Below are 10852 nucleotides of genomic sequence, written 5' to 3' on the forward strand. Positions count from 1 at the left end.
TAATGTAGGTGCTTACCCTGGATTATTACATTTTATGATCCTCTCAGATGTTTTATATCTAATTGGAAACAAACTCTATTACACACCAGCTATCTGTGAAATACTTCTGATGTCAATACAAGGTACTACTACCGTGAAACATTATCCTCCCTGTTGGATAAAAGCCCTTTTTTTTTTATCACAAAATAGAGATTCATTCCTCTATCCTCTCAGCTTTTCAAACTAGACTCCTACCCTCCAATAACATATTTCAAGAGGCAATCGCTACAGTAAAAACCCAAATCAATACCACAAATCAGCATCAACACCTACAGCATTTGTAGATAAGCGGCTCAAAAGTATTCGGATCTGTTATTATCTCGCATCGACCATTTGGTTATTTGTGATAGAGGAAACCGTTTTCTTCTGTACTGCTCTTTGGTGTTTGGTACTGTTCCCTCAACTCTGCTGCTCCGACTCTCGAGTTCCCACTATGGTAGATTACCAGATAGTGAGGTTCGCCTCTGACAGAGCACCTGCAAATGTGCAGAGATAAGAAGAGGGAGCCACCCTATAAACAGGGAACAAAACCAGTCGCACACATTGTAGCAGCTATATACCTCTCAGGACTCTTTTGCAACATTCTGTCTCTGTTTTATGCCTCTATAATATATGATAATGCCAGTGTTTATACTTGCATGCAACTCAGATGTGCTATCTATCTATCTATCTATCTATCTATCTATCTATCTATCAATCTATCTATCTATCAATCTATCAATCTTTCTTTCTTTCTTTCTTTTAGTAGAAGCCCTCCCGTTGCTCCCAGTGTCTCACACATACAGTCCCATAAATAAATCCGTGCCTTCCTGCCCCCTGTTGCCTCTGAGAAGCGACTTGCTGGAACCTGTCGTCTCATGCAGTAATGACTCTCTTGTCATTCATAGTAGTCGCAGAAGAAATCACAGAGTGGGAACACATCCTCTCAGCATCTGCTATGGAGTAGAATAAAGATCTGGAAATATTTAGGCGAAGCATAGGTGCCAAGCATTAAATGTTCACATATATAGACAGTTTTAGAAGTAAAAATTAATTTAAAGTAATAGTAGATATTTTTTGGAAGTCCATGTATTCACTTTCTCACTGAGAAGATTAATACCACACCCATACATACCTGTATTGTATATATGTAGCTACTGCCAAGACATGGTTAGTTTGGGTTAGCATAAAGGCTGGAAACCAGAAAACAGCTAGCCTGGCTGAATCAAGAAATAGTCCTGTATTTAACCCACTGGAAAAACGCGACTTTTTGCAGAGCTAGCAACCTAGCACAAAGACTGGTAACATGGTAACAGCTAGCTGAATCAATTAAGAAATCATTGTTGTTAAAATCTAAATCAGTGTTTGAACAGCTTGCTGGTTCTATCCAAATGTAACAAAATGTCCTACCAGCACTTCTAAACCTCTTTAACTCATTGTCATTTGTGCAAAAAAACAAGTTGTGGTTGACAGGGAGTTATGTACCACACTATTTCTTCACTGAAGCATTCTAGTTGTTTCCCAGTTTCAAGTCTTTGTGCTAAGCTAGGCTAAACAGCTGCTGGTAGTAGCTTCAGTAGCAGAGTGGTAGAGAGTGGTATCAATCTTATAATCTAAACAAAATTAGAATTTGCTATTGCTCTTGTAACTATATTTTTAGATTGTAAAAATGTTACCTCACTAAAATCACTTATACAATTTAGATATTCCATATATTTGAATATCATTTGAAGGAAGGAATACTGAAGGAGTATAGAGCCATCATATTACAATATGCAATATTCTCTACTATGTTCAGTCATGTATTTGTGACTGTTACTGTACTGTCACTAACATAAACACAAAAGCTTTACATCCAGGCAAAAAAAATTAAACTGGAAACATTTTATGTGTAATGGAAAATGTGTAGGATGCATGAAACTCAATAAGTGACTCAATCCCTTGTGTGTTTTCACATGCTGTGTTCTGCTCCTTTTCATCGACCCTGAAGGATCCCATTTGATCGCTATCCAAGCTGTAAATATAGCTGAGAGCCATGCTTTGAGATGCTTTGAATTCAAATGGTTCTTTAAAGGGGACAACCACCCATGAATTCACTTACAAACCTGACTCACAATAGGCTAGTTGGCATGCAGAAGGAAGAGGCTTGCCCTCCATTTCTATGACCTGCATTGGCTGAGTGTGATAGTATGTGATTAAATGGTCTCAACCTACTGAGGGGTTATATTTTAAAATGCAAAAATGATTTGAGTAGTCTATTATAAGTAAGTAATAAGCCATAATTTACTACTGGGCATAGTCTACTCAGTCATGCAAAACTTCTATATCTTTTAGCATTGTTTAAAATATATGAATATTACAATAGTATCCTGGGATCATTGTTGAAAATGTCAAAAGTAAAACTGTTAATGTCACAATATCCGATTTCTCCATGGGGATCATTAAAGTTCCATTAATCTTCTCCTAGAAGGTTACTGCAGTGTAAGCAAAGACGTTTAATTTATTAATAACTTCAATGATAATCCATAGTGACATTTACACCAGCCACTCATTTTAAAGGAGGGATATGGAAAGAAAATTTTGCCAGGTTTTGGATTTTTCTGTCTGATATTTTACCGGAGTGTTGCAAACACATTAATCTACTATTGTCCATAGTTTTGTGTGATGAAATAGCCAGTCAGCATTTCACCTTGTTGTGGTGTCAGCATGGGAACAAATAATGGTAATCAGACTCCATTTGTTGTGAATCAGATTAATTTGTGGCTGAATATGTTGCTGTTGTTGGCTGAGCAGTCGTTGTCAAGGGAGGTGGTGGACCCAGCTGTCAACCAACCTGAGTTGAGGGTCATAAATAATTGTATCATTAATAAGCTAATGACCCTTGAACAGCTTGATTCAGTACAGGTGGATATGAAGCACTAGAAACTGTCTGAAAGAGTCTGAATTTGAAAAAAAGTAACGTTGAATTGATCTATTTCCATTATTATCATTATCCATCAATGCTTGATTCCTATTCAACATTCGCACAGAAATCTCTCACATAAGAAACCATGGATATTTGTTTTGCTTGTTATTTTCCAAGTTGGGCTCAAAATATTAACATTCCCTCTACACTGCTACTTACTTTTGTCAAAGATAAGAGTGGGAGCAGGTTTTTTGCTCTGACTAGGTGTACTGCTATGCTGTAAACTAGGTTAAACACACTTCCAATAAAATGTGAAATGCAGTAGGGATTTGAAATTTTTAATAATTAGCTAGAAGATTATACATTGTCACTGTTAGCAGTTACCATGCCAAGACAGTATGGCACATAACTTAGCACATAAAGACCACAAATTGTCCTTTTTACAAGTTTTTTTTGTACAGATTAGGTGCTGGTAGGTGGATTTTGTTACATTTGGACAAGCTAGACTAGGAGTTTGCCCCATTGTCAGTCTTTATGCTAAGCTAAGCTAACCCACTTATGGCTCCAGCTTCATATTGAATGTACAGACATGAGAGTGGTATCAGTCTTCTGATCTAACTCTCAGGCAAATTGTTGAAGTATTCCTTTATTTAGCATACAGCTAAGCTAACACAGCTCATAAAAATTTTGAATTCTAAAAAAAATTATGTTTCTTTACATTTTGGTCAACAGCACCGTCTAAAGACAGCACAGGGCTTGACACCTATTTTATAATCCTCTATTAGATACACATTTAAAAAAACAAGTAATTTATAATCAATTTCAGTCAATTTCTCTTTGTGCCTGATTTATGGCAGCATCCCAATTAGATGCAATAACATATGAAATCCAGTATTCAGTGTTCCTCCCCCATAATAAGATACCGTTAGCAGTTACTAGGCCAAGAAAGTTCAGCAAATAACTTCCTATAAAGACCACAATGTGTCCTTATTACAAGTTCTTTGTACAGATTAGTTGCTGGTAGGTGGATTTTGTTACATTTGGACAAGCTAGGCTAGCAGTTTAATTATACTACTATAATCAATTTACATATACTATAATCAATTTCTCTTTGTGCCTGATTGATGGCAGCATCCTAATTAGATGCAATAACATATGGAATCCAGTATTCAGTCTTCCTCCCCATGATAAGATGCTGTATTATCAGCTGCTGTGACAGTCATCAAAACAATGAGCTGACATTCACCTTCCTTCTGAACCACTAATTGGCTATTAGGCATAACTGGGTTTGACCATAGACACTTCCTTCACACATCCTGTCCGACCTCTAATAGGTCAGCTCACCTCCACACTGTCTTGCTGCTCTGCAAGTGGCCCACATAAGGGGGTCACTCATGCCGGTCATTATTTAGAACACGAGTAATCTGGGGATGAGCAGAGAAACCTGTCAAACCTCTGCTGTGTTTATGTTTCTCTATGGCTATACTGTATAGCCTGTATAAACTGTTGGTCGGACAAAACAAGCAATATGAAGCATCACTTTTGAGAGACTATACAAATAATTGATTACCCTAAAAAAATCAATATGTAGGCTAACGCTACAGGCATAATGAAATGTTATAGATTGCATGTGGTTGCTGTCAAATCACATTTATATCTAAAGCACTTTAAACAAATCGGTTTTCATTCAGCGCTTCATAGGAAACAAGAGAATATCAAACACAGGCTTGATGATGATTGAGGTATAGTACAGTAGTTTTTCATGGTCAGATTCAGTGAAAGCCCACATCTAAGATGCAGCACCCGAGCACATAGTTCAGGATGAACAGAAGGTAAACTCACAGGTCAGAACATCAGAAGGTTCTTTCATGTCCGTCAGTGCTTAGAATGAGAGTTTGGTCCACATTGAGGGACATTACTGAGGCCTTGCTGTCACTGCTTCTTAGTACCGGCCGTGTTAATCTGGGGCTCTTTTGCGCAACATAAAGCTGGCATTAGTTCTGCTACTATTTCTGTTTCTCTCCATGGACACCAAAAACCATTGCAGCCAGGTTTAATTACAGGCTTATTATCTGAGTGGTCCTTTGAGGTGGAAAGTAGTGGGCTGGGGACAAATAAATGTACCAGCTAATGAGTAAAATTATGAATCACTCATACATTTAACCCATATATGGTTTGACAATTGAAACATGTATGTCCCACTTTTAAAGATATCTTTTACTAACCTATTGGTGATGCTGCCTTTTTTGTCTTCTAGGAAATGACCTACAGCAGAAATATATAAATTAACAAGTACAAGAGGTATGATACTCTCTGTTTCATTCATTTGCTTTAAAACATGCACTCAGTAAATACAGCTCAACTTTGAGTCATTGACTTGAACACAACAAGTCTAGGTTAAGCTTGATTTCTGCAAAGCTGATGTAATCTCTAATGTCATTTAAAAGGCTTGGCACAATCAATATTCAACAAGTAATCATGCAGGGGGTGAGGTGGAACTGAAACTGCCTCCGAACCAAACTCTCATTATGCACCAATTTTATACTTCAAAAGCTCGTTGTACAGATGGTCAATAATTCATCATTAACAGCGAACGGTGACAGAGCACATCTGAATTTCATACACTTATCAAATGTATATAATGCACATAAATTTTAAAAAGTGCAGACTCATTGCACAATAGGCAGAGTAAAAGTTTGCGTTAAAGGTCAGAGGGTTGGAGCTGGTTTGGTATACACAGTGAGTTGAATGTTAAAAGACTATTTTGGAGCAATAAACCTGTAGAGGTGCATGTATAGTCTACTGAACACCTTACACTGCCCCCTGGCAATATAAGCATTCAAATAACCTGAGCATCAGCATGTGCATACATGTTCTTCTACCATAATCAGATTTTGTTCCTGCATTTTTGAGACACATTTCTACAAAATAGATAGAAAGACAGATTGGATGCTTATGGACATGTAGACTAATCACGATGTTAAAAACACCATTCTACATATCTTTCTTTAATGTGACTGAAATTCTCAAGCCTCTCTTTGCAGCGTGTACCAGCCACTGTTGTGTACAGTACTGTGCTGGGGAGGCAGCGCCACAGCGGGGGAGGCAGGCAGGATAAACAAACTGGTGTAAAAAAGCTCTGGACTGCCTGGAGGCAGCAGCAGAGGGGAGGATGAGGACTAAACTGAACTCCATCTTAAGCAACATCTCCCACCCCCTCTGTGGTGGGCTGAGAGCTAGAGACCATCTCCAGCTTCTGCTTCATCTGCATCACAGGGTGCAAGACAGAGTGCTGTAACTGGGTCTTGTGTAATAACAAACAAATGCTTACTGTATAGCTTTTCCTGCCCAAAAGGCCCCGTGCAGCTTCAACATACAAACAAGGAGCTAAATCAACTGACCAATAAATTAGTCGGGATGTAGGAAATTATTCAAAAACAATTCTAATAACTGAAACATTTGGGGAAATATGCTAATTAATTTTCTTGCCAAGAAACTATGAGAGGATTGATGCAATGCTCATGTAAATATGAAGTTAGAGCCTAGCACTGCCTACAGGCATGTAGAAAGCTCACTTACTAGCATGTAAATTAAGTTTTTGTTTAATATGTACTGTGAAAATAATGAGTTGTGGTTTTACAGGGGTTTATCTGCGAGACTATTTTCTAGCTGGACTTCCTAAGGTCTCCTCTCCTGGCCTAGCAGTGCTGACAAGACTCCACCAGAGCCATTTAAAGGGCTTCACTAGAGTCCTTGGATTTTGAGCAGTTGGCTGGCCAAATTAAACACTTTGAATGTGTCACATTGGGTGCTGGGAACTTAAATATAGTCGACAATAACAAACTAATCAATTCAATTCAATTCAATTTTATTTATATAGCGCCAAATCACAACAACAGTTATCTCAGAGTGTTTTTCATAAAAGGGCAGGTCTAGACCGTACTCTATGATGATATTTACAGAAACCCAATAGTTCCCACCAAGAGCAAGCACTAGGCGACAAGGAAAAACTTCCTTTTAAGAGGCAGAAACCTGGAGCAGAACGTGGCTCAGGGTGGGCGGTCATCTGCCACCACCAGTTGGGGGTAAGAGAGAGAGAAAGAGAGGGAGAGAGAGAGAGGGCGAGAGGGCAAGAGAGGAACAGAGAGAAAGAGAGAGAGGGATGGAAGGAGAGAGAGAGGGGAGGGAAGCAGCCTACACAATATACACACACAGAGGTACAGACAGTAAAGTTAATGTTGCTATAGCCTGAATGAAAAATGGTACAGATATTTATAGTAGTGTTAATGATAATAATCGTAATGTTAATGATTATAATAACAATAATAACAATAGGACTAGTAACAATAATTGTAGCAGAGGGTGTTGAGCAGGAACATGGGGGCAGCAGGTGACTCGCAACCACAGATCCAGACTCCACTGCTCCAGAGCCAGAAACACCTGCAGGAAGTGATAGGAGGAGAGATAATCATTAGCTACAACTGCGTGATCTTACTGTATGTGAAATGGGTATTTTTGCATATGTGTGCTTTGGATTTGTCCATAAGTCATCTTAAGTGTCATGCCAAAACTGGTTTGAATTTTGGAAACCGTGGAAAAGCCTTGTGTGACTTTCAGCACCATGAAGTGCGATTTGGTCAAATAGCAACTACATAACTTAAAGGGAAAATCGAAATGTTACCTAACTTATTACCATCTTAAAAATGTATTTTCAGTATTTTACATTTGCCTAAAGTCTGCAGGAAATTATAAAAGGTTTGCAAAACAAGCATAAATCCAATTTCACAGAATGAACATTTCATCTAAAGCCAGGTTACTTTAGTTTCACTTCCTCTGACTCTGTTCACTGTGTACGTTGGGCCGCTTCACGAGCTCATCAGCCTTATTAGCTGCACCTGTGGCCTCTCAGCTTCGCGCCTGCTCACTCCACCCTGTATAGGCTACATGCATATGCGTTTAATCAGAAGTCTCTCCCGACTGAAGTAATGGTTCTTATTTTTACATTCATCATGCTTTTAAATTCATAAATATACCATAAGAAAGCCTCCGACTATAAATTAATGCCTGTGTGGAGCTAAACTTGAGTTAAGTTAGCAGACAACTTCCGACCAACTCATAAGGAACTCCACTAACGTTAGCTGAACAAATATCTAACTTGCTGTTTACATTTACAGTCAGACGGTTTATTTACTTCACTGCTACCGCCTCCCTCTGATTATGGATGTTTGACTGCTGAACTTCAACTTGGAAATTGGGATTTTCAGTTCCTGCTGTCTGTGTGCGCATTTGGACCATGACGCCTCTCCCCATGAGACACCACCAGGGACCACTGCTGAACTTCAACAAGCTAAGTAATTGCAGCTTTTGTTACTTATTGTCAGTTGATGCCTTGGCTGTGTTCATTTGAGTTTGTGTGCTGTTATGCAGCTGCTGACACTGCTGGCTTTTTCATTGCTTTTCAGAAAGGCATTTTGTCAATATATTCTAGCTGTTAATTTCTGTTTGGATGCTGCTGCTTCTTGCTATTTGTGCATGTTTGCATAGCTGTATTAATTATGAACGAGACTTCTTTGTTGTGGCTAAGCTCATTGTTCATTGGTGGTTGTTTGGCAGGTGTGTTATGATCCTTTCTTGCAGTTTGTTTACAGAGTGGAATTATGGATACCCATATATGAGTGTTATGGGCACAATTGACTCTGCATATTTTATTATTATGGTTATCATCACTATTAGTTTGAGGGATTGATCTCTTGCAGAGGCTAATATTATACTGTTTATTGGCTTTTAGGATGTAGACATGACTGTTGTCTTGCACACAGCACATTCATAAAATTATTTTCATGTATAATATTGGCTTCCTTTCCAAAATGCTATGTCACACATAATATATAGACCACATTTTCACCAAACTTCATATTCAGCTTCAATATTCGATTGGTCCATCTTGTTTCACTAGATAAACACATTCCTAGTAATGTGCAGATGTTTCATTGGGGAATGATCACACATTAGTTGGTGTCCAGCCCATAAGTAGTAGCCTAGCTGTCATCAGGCTCTATATGTAACATGATGTTAAATGGAAATTATTATTGTCACTGCCTAGTTGATGGCGGGAAGTGATGAAGTCAGAGCCTGAATCAGCCCTAGAAATATAACTAAACTATGTCATATGGCTTGTATTTAAAATGCAACCTTCTTCAAATAATATATTTGTCTGTGCTAGTGATACGGTGTGCTGTTTATGGACAGTCAGATAAAATATGTGCAGATGAAAGTTCTAATGGCATAAGAAATAATGAAAACAAGCATACATTTTTTTTTTTTTTTTTTACCGTAGCCCTACTTTAATGGACAGCTACTAATGCACATAAACATATATACACATTCTGTTCTGTATGTTAGTGAAGAAGACATGGCTTTTCATTATCTCAGTTTCTATATGCTATTTTATATATAATCTGTTTTACACTGGCTGTTAATAAATAAATAAATAAATAAATAAATAAATATATTAATGAGTTATTCGGTAGGTTTCACTACTAATACTGCTGCTTTAGCATGCTCTGTGAAGTACTTGAATACATATTTTCCTCCTCATGATGGTTAACATTTATACATGTACAATTGTAGGTAGGTAGGAAGGAGTATATTTCAGTACCCATGTGCTCTTTGTTTATTCTATGCTTTGTTGAAGGTTCCTAGCATGTTTACTGCTTCAGTGGCCCAGATGGAATCAGGGAAGTTGTATCTAATGAACAGATCATTATCACACATTAGCTTAAAGAAAATCCGATTTTGACTGGAAGCATGGGAAGATGGATGTGATTACATGGTTGGTCGCCATCATGGTTAGTGCTCCTTAAAAGCCGTTTACTCTTGCATCCCTTAAATGCCAGTCATGTTTAGCTGCAGGTATTCATGTTGGAATCACGGATGTCATGTGACCTCTCATACAGCAGGGGGAAGTGGAAGGCTGATAACAGCATCTACACTACAGCCCACCCATTTCCCCTCTGCTGTCGCTGGAGAGCAGCCAATCAGCTGCTTGATATTAGTATTCCTGTATCCTGCCTTGTGTTATTTTCACCAGCTGCCCACTAAATATCTGAATCGACATGTGCATTTAAATGGTGTCCACTTGAGTTATCTTGAGCCATTATCATCTAGACAGCCGCTTCCACACATTAACTGAACAGAAAGTATCACATTCACAGCATGATCATCCGAATGAGTTATGCCTGATTTTCTGATGATGTGAGGTTGTGAAATGTTAAGGAGTTTAACTTGGCCTGTAATAATAGTACTACAACAAAATTACGAATGCATAAATATTAATTAGATAAAATTGAATGACAGGAAGAAAGCACGGAAGGAAAGATTAAATACAGTGGGTACGGAAAGTATTCAGACCCCTTTAAATTTTTCACTCTTTGTTTCATTGCAGCCATTTTCCAAAAATCAAAAAAGTTCATTTTATTTCTCAGTAATGTACACTCAGCACCCCATCTTGACAGAAAAAAACAGAAATGTAGAAATTTTTGCAAATTTATTAAAAAAGATAAACTGAAATATCACATGGTCATAAGTATTCAGACCCTTTGCCGTGACACTCATATTTAACTCAGGTGCTGTCTATTTCTTCTGATCATCCTTGAGATGGTTCTACACCTTCATTTGAGTCCACCTGTGTTTGATTATACTGATTGGACTTGATTAGGAAAGCCACACACCTGTCTATATAAGACCTTACAGCTCACAGTGCATGTCAGAGCAAATGAGAATCATGAGGTCAAAGGAACTGCCTGAAGAGCTCAGAGACAGAATTGTGGCAAGGCACAGATCTGGCCAAGGTTACAAAAAAATTTCTGCTGCACTTAAGGTTCCTAAGAGCACAGTGGCCTCCATAATCCTCAAATGGAAGACGTTTGG

At 38.2% G+C, this 10852-nt stretch overlaps 1 long non-coding RNA gene across 1 annotated transcript in view; it reads left to right on the plus strand.

The window, feature by feature from the left end:
- Window positions 1-7833: 7833 nt before the first annotated feature.
- Window positions 7834-10852, plus strand: part of LOC123957995 — a 147203-nt gene continuing 144184 nt past the window's right edge. Inside the window, exons 1-2 of the long non-coding RNA XR_006821961.1 lie at window positions 7834-8007; window positions 8098-8274. This is a non-coding gene — a long non-coding RNA (uncharacterized LOC123957995). The remainder of the gene's footprint in view (window positions 8008-8097; window positions 8275-10852) is intronic.

Source organism: Micropterus dolomieu, linkage group LG19, assembly GCF_021292245.1.
Source record: "Micropterus dolomieu isolate WLL.071019.BEF.003 ecotype Adirondacks linkage group LG19, ASM2129224v1, whole genome shotgun sequence".
Classification (NCBI taxonomy): domain Eukaryota; kingdom Metazoa; phylum Chordata; class Actinopteri; order Centrarchiformes; family Centrarchidae; genus Micropterus; species Micropterus dolomieu.